A 12,364-nucleotide genomic window follows, 5' to 3' on the forward strand; every position below is an offset into this window, starting at 1 on the left:
AAAATACCAACAAGCGCCAGTGTCGTAAGTACATACAAAAAATATCAAAGAACTTCGCTAAAGTCTCCTGTATTAATGAGCCGCTGTAAGCATTTGAATTCGTCTCGAAAGGGAATCCTGTTATGAAACTTACAGAAGTTACAGAGCAAACTACTTAAAGATGTTACGGTAAGCTACTCTTGAAAAAAAAAATTCTTTGGGGTGATTTTCAGACATGGCAAAAAAATTCTTTTTTGAATAATTTCAAACAAATTGAATAAAATTCTTTGTCAAATATTTTTATTTAAATGTTATAGTTTTTCAGAAACTTTTTTTTTCGAGGCCCAAAAAAAAAAGGTTTTTAAATGAAAATTCTGCTGTAAAATCATTTTTGTTTTTATTTTCCTTCAGATACATTTTTTTAAATAAATTTTTTAAGTAATTTTTTTTTTATCTTAAAAAGAACTTAACATATTTCACTTTAAAAATGTGTACAACTTCTTAAACATTTTTGTTTAAATGTTATAATTCGAGGCATCAGAACAATTTTTTTTTTAATAAAAACTTGCACGCAAATCAACTTCTTCAAATACTATAGTTTATTTTTAACTATTATTTTTTTTTAATACAATATAATTTTTTTTTTAATTAAAAAACCTAAGTTATTTCATTTAAAAAATACCAATAACTTTTTAAATATTTTTATTTAAATAATATAATTTTCCTGAAAAATTGAAGAGAATTTTTTTTCGAGGCATCAAAAAAAAAATTTCTTTTAAACAGAAATGTAGCCTGCAAAAAATTTTTTGTTTAAATATTGTAGTTTTCTTTATTTATGTTTTAAATATTTTTTTATAAATAAAAAAAAAGTTTTTTAAATACATAACTTTTTATTTAATTTAATTTTATTTAACTTCAAAAATATTTACGGCTTCATAAAAAAATTTTTTTTTTCTTCCTATTTTCTTTTCGATAAATTTTTTTTGAATACTGTTTTCAAGTAATTTTTTATTTCATTTTATTTTAAAAAGAACCTAATATATTTCACTTCAAAAATATTTTTATTTAATTGTTATAATTCGCATGAAAATAAAAAAAAAAAAAATTGTTCAAGACATCGAAATAAACTGTTTCTAAATAGAAATGTTGCCTGCAAAACAATTTTTTAAAATAAATTTCTTCTCAACAATTTTTTTTTATACTAATTTTAAGCTCGGCTAAACACCCAAAAAGAGTGTACGCGCCAATTATTTATATAACCTAAATTTTTATAAACAAAATTAGAAAAATAAAAAATTTACGAAAAACATAATAATAAAAATTTTACAAAATGCCGCAATACGATTATTGTGTACTTACACCTTTGTATGTACTTATGTCGGTAGTTAGTAGGTCGGCTGAGCCATAAAATCTGAAGATCACTTGCACGCTTTTCCATTGGGTGTTTACTCACACCCATCCATATTTACTCTTTCGGAGTTTGTGTAACTATCTTGCAAACATTTTAGGGTGTAATAAAATGCAAACAACATAAACATTGTAAAGATAATTTAAACAAATCAAAACAGTCTATGCTTGATGACAATTGCTGACAATAAATCAATAAAAAATTAATTAGATGGATATCTTATCACCCGGCAACGGAAAAACTTCCATTGGCCTTGACTCTTTAAAATTTCGCGAACTTCAATGAAAACCAACGCCCAGGTATGTGGGTGTATACTAGAGCACATACCTACATACATATGTATTCTCGGCCCAATCGCGGTTTTACGAAGCTTCTTTTCTTTCTAGATAGGCCAACACAGCTAATTGTTGATTTCAGAAAGTTAGAAATTTCTTGGAAATTGTCGCTCTAAAACAATATACATTTAGGTAGACTCTTTTTCACTTTATACATTTTTCTATTTATTACCTTTGTTCCCCTTTTAATTATTAGTTGCTGCCCTCCTTAATATTGGTTGCTGCACACCTAATTTCGCATGGAATGGAAATTTTTAGTCCAAATTTTATTGCAGTTAGATTGCGTGATTATGAGTAACTAGCAAACATATTTAATCATATCGGAATGCGAAACTTATGTACTTGTCCATAACCCACTTAGCACAGTGCCTATTCAAAGCAACATTTCTCAAGCAATAAAAGAATACACTGTGCTACAGTAAGAATGATGTTTTTAAACTACCGAGTAGAAGGCGTAGGCGAAGGGTCCATTATGGCGCGCAAAAATATGTTTCGACACTTTCTAACTCCCTCAAATTCACAATTTATTCTTAAAAAGCCAATTAGCATGACCTCACCCACAAAACGAGCTTTAGCTTGAATGAAAGAAGTATTTTGACAATTTTTTAAATCAATGACAGATTCTGCGTAAATACTGTATGGCAGAATTGCGTTTGAATATATGGAACAAATTTGCAATCAGTTTGAAATTTACCCAACTTTTTTTATATAAAGGGTTTTTCAATAAGGGCGGGTAGATGTGCAGAATGTCAATCGTGGCGTTTGCTGTGTGGCACGTAGCGCCGTTCTGCTGGAACCACATGTCGTCTAGGTCCATATGGTTCAATATGGGCCATAAGAAATTGGTTATCATCGTTGTGTAGCGCTCGCTGTTGACGGTGACCGGCTCATCAACGTCGTTTTCAAAAAAGTACGGACCAATGACGCCGCCGGCCCAAAATCCACACCAAACGGTAACTTTTTGAGGATGCATTATCACCTGGTGAACCTCGTGTGGATTGGTGTCGTCCCATATACGGCAATTTTGTTTGTTAACACAGCCATTCATCCAAAAATGCGCCTCGTCATTAAAGATGATTTTTCGCCCAAAACTGGGGTTCTCTTCCAAACGATTCGAAGCCCAGTCAGCGAACAAATAGCGTTGTCTATGGTCATCAAATTTGAGCTCCTGGGTCAGTTGGATCTTGTACGGGTGTAGGCCCAAGTCCCGACGCAAAATTCGCCAAGTTGAAGTCTGCGAAAGGTCAAGTTATTGTGCACGGCGAGGAATAGACTGCCTCGGGTTCTGCTGTACATTTTCACGGACCGCGGCAATGTTCTCCGCTGATCTTGCGTTCCTTGAACGTACGGGTGTTGGCTGATTGTTTACTGACCCGGTCGTCTCAAATTTGGCCACCAAACGTTGAAGAGTCGACTTTGAAGCGCCACCACGTCTACCGAAAAATGGGCGCAGTGCGTGCAACGTTTGCGTTAATGAACACTCATTTTGATAATAAAGTTTTATCATTTGAACGTGCTGTTCAATCGTGTAACTTGCCATGATGATTTGGCATAAACAACTGAATAATAAACAAAAGTTTTGACAGATGTCACCAAAACAAAATGGCTGCCACAGGGCGTCAAACTCGACCCGCGGCAATTGAAAGACCCTTTACTTAGTCCTGCCATAGGTTCTGTTACAAGTTAAGTCTGTTATAGATATGAAATTATAATACTTTTTTTTTAAGAAGTTAGTTTTATTCAATCATGTTAGTATTATAAATAAAAAAATTTTAATTTTCATTTAAAATGGGCACCATTTGCTTTTACATAAGCCTTCAAACGATTAGGCCGTTCAGCTATTGCAGCACACACGGTTTCCCTGGATATTGACGTCGCTGCTCGAACGAAAGCTTCTTTGAGACTCTCCACATTTCTGTGAGATCTTCGATGGGCCATGTTCTCCAATTATGACCGCAAACTGTAGTCCGATGGATTCAGATATAAACCCAGGAATATTGTTTTTTAGCCACTGCTGGGTGGTTTTTGCCTTATTGGGCAGGAGCGGAATTTTGCTGGAAGATCCAACGCTCTCCATTGAAGAGAATATTGATCAGCTGCTGAACCACTCCTTCTAAGACATCCATTTGGTACACTTTTGCCCCAGTCCTAACCACTTTTTCGCAGAAATTAAGAGATGTAACGCCTTTACAAAACACTCCCCACCAAACCATTACGGAGCCGAGATGTTGGCCACGCTGAACTCTTGAAAGAACATTTTTTGCCTCTTTTGAAGTTTTAGCATACATTTTGTCGTTTTGTTTATTCAAATCTTCTTCAACTGTGAAAACTTTCTCATCTGTGAAAAGAATATTTTCGTGGCAATTGGCCGCGTTCCACCGAAGAAGCAGCTTGCATCTGTCGAATCAAATTTTCTTGTGCGTTGTAAAAACATGACCAGTTGAGCGACGGAAGGCTTTCATGTGGAGATCATCTCTAATCAGTTTTGATATGGATCTGGTCGATACATTGGCTTTCTGCTTTCTAAGGAAATTTCGGCGAATTCTTTCTCGGACGGTTCTATGGCTGCACTCGTTCGTTCAAACCACGCGAGGACCATCACTTTTTTTCTGTCTGTCACTTCAGACCTTAGGGAAAAACGATTGATTTTGCGGTAAGCCAACATTCTCGAAATATTAATTTTTTTCAGCAATTCCTAAATATCACTTGTACTTTTTCCACACTTTTGTGAACTTACGTTCTCTGCTATCACTGCAATGCGAAATAAATAAATGCAATAAATAAATGCAAAAATACGGATTTTTTTTCTATGAATTTGATCTCGCCGTATGCATTGTTAATATTGTCACAGAATTTATGGCAAGATTTACACGCAAGTATTTTATTTGGAACCTGTTTTTCAAAAAATGTATAAGAAATCATTTATATTTAAGTAATTTCCTATAAATGGATTTTATTCTGAGCAATGGAACGTATCAGTCCTTAAAATTAAGTAACTGGTTAAGAAATTCTGACGTTTCATCAAAAACGAGAAAATAAAAAAAATCATAACTGAGATGAGAATTAAGGGTTTCATGGAGAATTGTTGAAAAAATTGAGAATATTTGTAGGTCATATTCAATTGAAAAAAAGTTTTCGTTAACAGCAAATACTTTTAACTTTCTAAAAATTCTGATTAAAAGGTTTAAAATAATATACTAAATATTGCAAAAAGTTTGAAGCTTTAATTCATATGGTTTTCATAATAGAATGAACTATTTTTCATAAAAAAATTATTAAAATTAGAAAAGAAATAAAGAAATTGTTGAAACTTGTAAATAAGTTTCTGTGTCTATAATTATTTAACATACTGTATAAAAAAAAAGCTGATCCCCCAATTATCGTTCTTTATTTTGCGAAATGTTGGTGAGTGACGTTAATCTTCCCACTTATGAAGTTGCGGTAGGTTAGGCCCAAGGCGAATTTATTACAGGTGACAGCAAATACATATAAGTAAAACCCTACATGTATTTGTTGTTGCGTTTGGTGCAAGCATCACGTCAAAATCAGCAAGCAAATGTAAACATACGAATGTAAACATACCAATACATACAAACAAAGCATATCATTTTGACGTAAGCCATACCTACGGCGAAAAATTCAGCTGGGTGAATGCTGTCACCTTATTGAATCCACCTTGGTTAGGCCTTAGCTCAACGCACAATCGAGTCAATAAATTCAAATAAAATATTTCGTTGACAGTTCTGCGCTTTTAAGATATTCGACGTGTGCCTTCAGAAGCACATATGTACAAAGTGGCGCAAAATTAGTCACCCTACGAATCCCCCTTTTTGCTAATGGCGTCGTACTCCAGTCATATTTGATACCTATGAACCACACAACTCCAGTATATAATGGATATTTTCAAAATGAAGATTTCCGCTACTAAAAGTATTTTTTTTTATTTGTTAGAAAAGGTATTCAAAAACAAAGTTGGATGATTAATTTTGTACCACCTAAAAAATAAATATAATGCATTGTAACTAGTGAATCCAAGTTCTGTTCACTGTTTTGAAAAACTTGTGACGCTTGAACACTACGTCAAACACCCAGTGATATCTTCACATCATTACGTTCGTTGTTGTTATGAACAAAAGTAACACCCGTTTGGTAATAACTCGCGCCAGTTTTTACTGTGCGAAATATTTTGTTTACTAATTAATTCATACCACTGCATGTATCATTTTGACCGTCTAACTTCATTTGTCGCTTGTCCATTATCATTCCATGAATCCCGGTTTTTGTCATTTCAAAAAATGCCGCCATGGGGCAGAGTACTCAAACCTCTGTACTATTTCCTTGGCAAACACATTTTTGTGTCTTTTTTCTGAGGTGATCTGCTGATGATGTGACCAGTTGGCCGGGGCCGACACACGATTTCCTTCTTTGGGTTGATGGAATGCATACTTGTCTTTATTGGCCTTTCTCTGCGCCTAGTACCAAAAAAAAAAACAAATAAATAAAAAAGTAAGCAACAAAACGGGACATAATTATGGAAAAAAACGTTGGTTGTTGTAATCAACTTTTATTTTTGTTAACAGAGTTTAAATAATTAAATACTGAATGTAGTGGAAAAAAGTTAAACCAAATATTAAACTTACATAACTTATCATTGCCCTTTGACCACTATATATTGAAAATACTTATAATTTAAATATTTTCAAATAGCTCAAATATTATACTATTCACAGATATCACATCTAACTTTTCCCCACCAACAAAATCTCAAATGAGATGCTCAGACATGCTTTATCAACACTTTGAGTCTAACGGCCCTCGCATTTGGTAGTTAATATGCCGAATTTATTCCCTAATTTGTTGTCATGAGAGAACATAAATTACCAATTCTGAATTCCTCAGGCTTAATAATCAGAATGAGGTTTTCGTTATCTATAAAATACGGGTACTCAGCTTTTGTTGGCATTGTATATCTTATCATAAATCTGTATAGGTGACTGACTATCAGACATTTCTATACCTTTATGGGTATGTACAATATGTAGTATGTATTATTGAATTATGCTAAATTGACGTGAAATCGCGTTAAATAATAAGTAAGAAACTCACATTATATTGGCCTCAAGGATGGCAAACTACTACAATAATCTTCTAATGCATATTTTTGATACACAGATTTTTTTTAGACCTACATTTAGGAATGGAATTCAAGTTTACCAAACAGGTACCAAAACAAAGTGTTAAATTTTTTAAGAAAATTGCTAAATAAAAAACAAATTTACTTTAAATATGTACATAAAAAAAGTTTAAGAAAAATTAAAAAAATTGCAATTAAAAAAATGATTAAAGAAATATAAATTTAAGAAATAAGGAATAAATATTAAATACTAATTTTAAAAAATTTATAATTGTATACCATTACTATTCTAGATACGTCAAATCAAGTCTTTGTGGGAAAACAAAAATCAGGGCTGCAGCATATTTTTATCTAGGGGCTAGAAATTATATTTCTATGTATAAGCTAATTATATTCAAAACTCTTAAATACCGTTACGAAGAACTAAGATTGAAGAGATCTAATAGGTATCAAACCCTGTTTGCCCCCAATTATGTCTACTTGTATTCATCAAGGTTGTTTTTCATTAATGGTGTGATGCTCTGAAATTCATTTCCTGAATCTGACAAGACTGTGATCGGCAAAGTAGTAATATACGATAACTTTAATTTTGTAAAATGGATGTGCCTGTGATTAAATTGTTAAAATTTCTCTGTCTCTCGAACTTCTTCTTACAATGAATTCTAATATTGTTTATTCTATTTGTATTTAAAATTTAGAAAAAAAAGAATTTTAAATATTTATTTGCTTTCACAATTTAAATAAAAAAAGTAAATAATATTTAATTTTTGATAAAATTCTTTTTTAATTTTAATAGTACTTTAGGAAAATAATTTTCAAAACCATTTTTAAAAAAAAAGAGGTTGTCTGTAAAGTCGGTTTACTGACGATAGTTTAACGTGACAACGTCATAAGAAAATATTGATGGAATGGTTGCAATTTTCAAAACAAAATTTTAATTTTATTTGTTTGATAGATATTTTGTATGGATATAGAGGAGGAGGTAAATGGAATTTCAATGGAATAGGTCAAGTTACATTTACACAAACGTGAAAAATGACGAAACATTTATCAAATTCATGAAAGATATGTTCAATTTCGATTGTGCATCAGACGTTAATAAGTCAACAACACTTAGAGGCATCATCATCGATTTGACTTTCTCAAGACACATTACACTTGAAACACTCCCTTTCATTTCCTATTTTTCCTATCATCGTTTATTCTCAACAGAGAATTGGTTCATTACCATGCACACAGGAAGAAGGCATATGCAAATCCAAGTATGTGAATTTATATACAAATGCGCATATACATACATATACATACATATATATGCTCACTCAAGTAGGACAGAGCCAGATGTCACACGAACGCGGGGACCGATTGTGCTCTTTGTCGTTCGTTCCGCGCTCTCGCTTGCAGTTCAAGCACATTAGCTTACATTTGCTTGCGTACGGAATAGATTCGTATATTTAATATGTCCATATGATTTGTATGCATCTTTACATATAGATTAATTATTTTTGAAAATTGCGCGAAATTGTATATGTATGCATGTTTATATACATATATTAGTATACAACATATTTTATAAGGTATATGGTAAATATTACCATACATTTTTTCCTTCATATATAATAAAAAAATTAATAATAATAACATTAAAACAACAGGTCTTATTAACAAACTTGGTTTTATTTTAAATTCTTCAAGTAAATCAAATTAATAATAATCAATAAGAAGGCATATGCAAATACAAATACGTGAATTTATAATAGGACTATGAATAAGTTCGTGCGGTTTTTTTTCGAAATTTCAAACTTTATTGACGTAAAATGGTTACAAATTTAATATTCAAAATATTGTCCATCGCTTACTACTACTTTTTCCCATCTTTCTGGCAATTCACGGATTCCCTTTGTGAAAAATTCGGTCGGTTTTGCCGCAATCCACGAATCGATCCATTTTTTGACTTCATCGTAATTACGGAAGTGCTGGTCAGCCAGGCCATGTTGCATCGATCGGAAGAGATAGTAATCGGATGGCGCAAGGTCTGGACTATACGGCGGGTGGGGTAGGACATCCCATTTGAGCGTTTCTAAGTATGTTTTGACCACTTGTGCAACATGTGGCCGAGCATTGTCATGTTGCAAAATAACTTTGTCGTGTCTATCGGCGTATTGCGGCCGTTTTTCTCGCAGTGCTCGGCTCAAACGCATCAATTGTCGTCGGTAGACATCCCCCGTAATCGTTTCATTCGGTTTCAGTAGCTCATAATACACAACACCCAGCTGGTCCCACCAGATACACAGCATAACCTTCAGGCCATGAATATTCTGCGCCGACGTCGATGTTGAAGCATGGCCAGGGTATCCATACGTTGCCCGACGTTTTGGATTGTCGTAATGGACCCACTTTTCATCGCCAGTCACAATTCGATGCAAAAAACCCTTTCTTTTGTGCCGTTGAAGCAGTTGTTCGCATGCCATAAAACGGCGTTCAACGTCTCTTGGCTTCAATTCATACGGCACCCAATGGCCTACCTTTCGGATCATTCCCATGGCTTTTAAACGTTTGGAAATGGTTGATTGATCAACTCCCAAAGTTTTTGCAACCTCTTCTTGCGTTTGAGCCGGATCTTGATCGAGCAATTCCTCCAATTCGGTATCCATGAACTTTGGCGGCGCACCCTCGCGTTCTTCGTCTTCCAAGCCAAAATCACCACTTTTAAAACGTGCAAACCACTTCTGGCACGTTCGCTCAGATAGAGCATGCTCACCATAAACTTCCACCAAGATACGATGACTTTCGGCTGCTTTTTTCTTCATATTAAAATAATGAAGAAGAATTCCCCGCAAAAACACATTATTTGGCACGAAATTCGACATTTTCAAGTGTGGTAAAAATATTGTTGTTTACGCTTCAAATAAAAAACTTATACTGACGTTTGTGCCTTACGACAGTAGCTCTCCAATGAATGTTTGGAAATGTGGATCGATGGAATAATAATCAAGTTACGCCATCTGTTGTAAAACCGCACGAACTTATAAATAGACCTATTATATGTACATTTCCGCATATACATACATATATACGTTCACTTAAATAGGAGAGAGCAAGATGTCGAACGTTGCCTTTCGTTTGCTTTGTTTGCTTTGTCATTCGTTCCGCGCTTTCGCTTGCAGTTCATTCAAGGTAACGACAATGAGCAAGGTAACGACAAATGAGCAAGGTAACGACAAATGAGCAAGGTAACACTAATGAGCAAGGTAACGACACATTTTTTCGTGCGTGCAGCCTGTTAAATCGAATTATAAGACGTTATCACGTCAAAATAAAATTTGTTTTGTGGCTCATACGAATATATATGTGTGTATATATATGTATATTGAACATTTCTGTTTGATTTGTATTTATAGATTTTAATTCAATTTCAATTTGTAGATTTTAAATCAATTAAATGAAACTAAACAATAATAATATTAATACAGGCTTGAACAATTTTATTTTATCACATCATTTCTATATTAGTGAACAAAAAAGTTAAATTTTACGAATAGTTAAACAATTTTCCTTTTAGTTAAAGTAATAAAAATAAAAAAGTTTGGATACTACTGGAAGCTGGAAGCTACTGCCTACTATTTCTAAACTTTTTGAAAGGTTGCTTCTGATAAAATAATCCGATAATAAAGCAAAGAAAACTCATTGCAACACATGATTTTGGACTCCGCAAACATCGCTCCCCTATAAAGCAGATTAATTGTGTGCACAGATTCGCTAGAGAACCACTCGAAAAAAACGAATACTGTACTGCAGTATTTTTAGATATTACGCAAGCTCTTGATAAGGTATGTCACGAAGGCCTGCAATACAAGCTTAAAATGTGCCTACCGCATAATTACTATATGCTTCTAAAATTGTACCTGAATAGTCGACATTTTCTTGTCAAACGATGAAACTACCAACCTCCACGAAAGTAAAGCAAGTGTACGACATGGAAGTGTCCTAGGACTCGTTTTGTACACTTTGTTTACAGCCGACCTACTCCTCACGAAGAGCATACCTATATCCACCGTTGATACAGCTAATAATGTCCAAAAGTAGCCATGCCTCAATTGCTTCTTACGAGTGCTACTTACAAGAAAACCTCAACAGCGTTAGTTCCTGGTTGAAAACCTGGCGTATAAAAGCTAACGAAACTAAATCTATGCAGATTACGTTCACGCTTCGCTATAGCTCATGCCCTGCTGTATCTCTAAACAACGCCCTCAGACAGATTATGCGAAATACCTTAGACAGATAATGCGAAATACTAAGGTATTCTGCTAGACAGGTGACTCATGTGGCGAACGCATATATTTTTAAGGTGCAAACAACTTGGGCCAAAACTCTGTTCACCTTACTGGTTACTTGGCTACAAATCAGCATTGCCACTAGACAATAAAGCCCTCTTATATGAAACAAGCCTCAAAAACTAACCTGCAAATGCTACAGAGATTCCAGTCAAAGGTGTTACGCATGTGTGCTAATGTGCCATGGTTTGCACGAAACGAAGCATTGCACCGAGATCTAAATGTTACGGCAATCTACAAAGAAATCAGCAGAATCATTCAGCGATACAGCAATCGACTTGCCACTCATTCAAATCCTCGAGCAGTTGACCTTCTTAACCCATTACTGCATAAAGTTTGTCCTTATACTTATAATGAATTTCTGTGAAAATTTCGGGTTATGGAGATCACATAAATCGAGTGGTGAAAGAAAAGTTACACATTTGTCTGTAGTTTGTTGTAAACAAGCCGTCCGATTTATCGAACGTTATGCATACCGGCACCTCAAGCTATCCCATGAGAAATAAAAAAAATCGAATGCTTCTAGCAAAATTTATTTAAAATATTACTGAAAATGAAGAAATACAAGTAAATTAATTATATATAAAATATATTTAGGTATTGGGCTCTACATGATACTCCACGAAACACTTAGGATGGAGGCCTACTTCACATTTTTGGCATTTGTATTTTGATTTCCCACCACACTTATTTGCACAACGGCGTTCGGAATTTATTGGAACAATTCAATGGTTGAGGCAATCAAACCGTGTAGTGGACAATGGTGTAGCTGGTTTTCGTCCTTGATGGGGGGGTGTTCCGTGTGTCACAAGCAGAGTTCGAGCCAAATACCTCCTAAATGCAAACAAGGACTCAGTGTCCTTATTACAGGAAACATCAACGAAATAGGCAAAAATTGGCCACCACCATTGCCTTATCCGCATCCTTGTACGCAAATTTGCAATCGCCTGATCGCATTTATCCACTCCACCCATATACTTATTATAGTTAGAAATTAAAGACGCTTGGGGGAGTGCAATTTTTGCTTTATTCACGTGTGACCACCGCGTGGCAGTTGTCATTGTCATGTTTTTGAAATTGGTTGCGACCGTAACTACATTGTTATCAGATCTTGATTAGATCCCCTATTTGTGTGAAAACGACGGAGTTCGCACTTAGTTCGCAATAACTTTCG

Source organism: Anastrepha ludens, chromosome 2 (genome assembly GCF_028408465.1).
Source record: "Anastrepha ludens isolate Willacy chromosome 2, idAnaLude1.1, whole genome shotgun sequence".
NCBI lineage: Eukaryota > Metazoa > Arthropoda > Insecta > Diptera > Tephritidae > Anastrepha > Anastrepha ludens.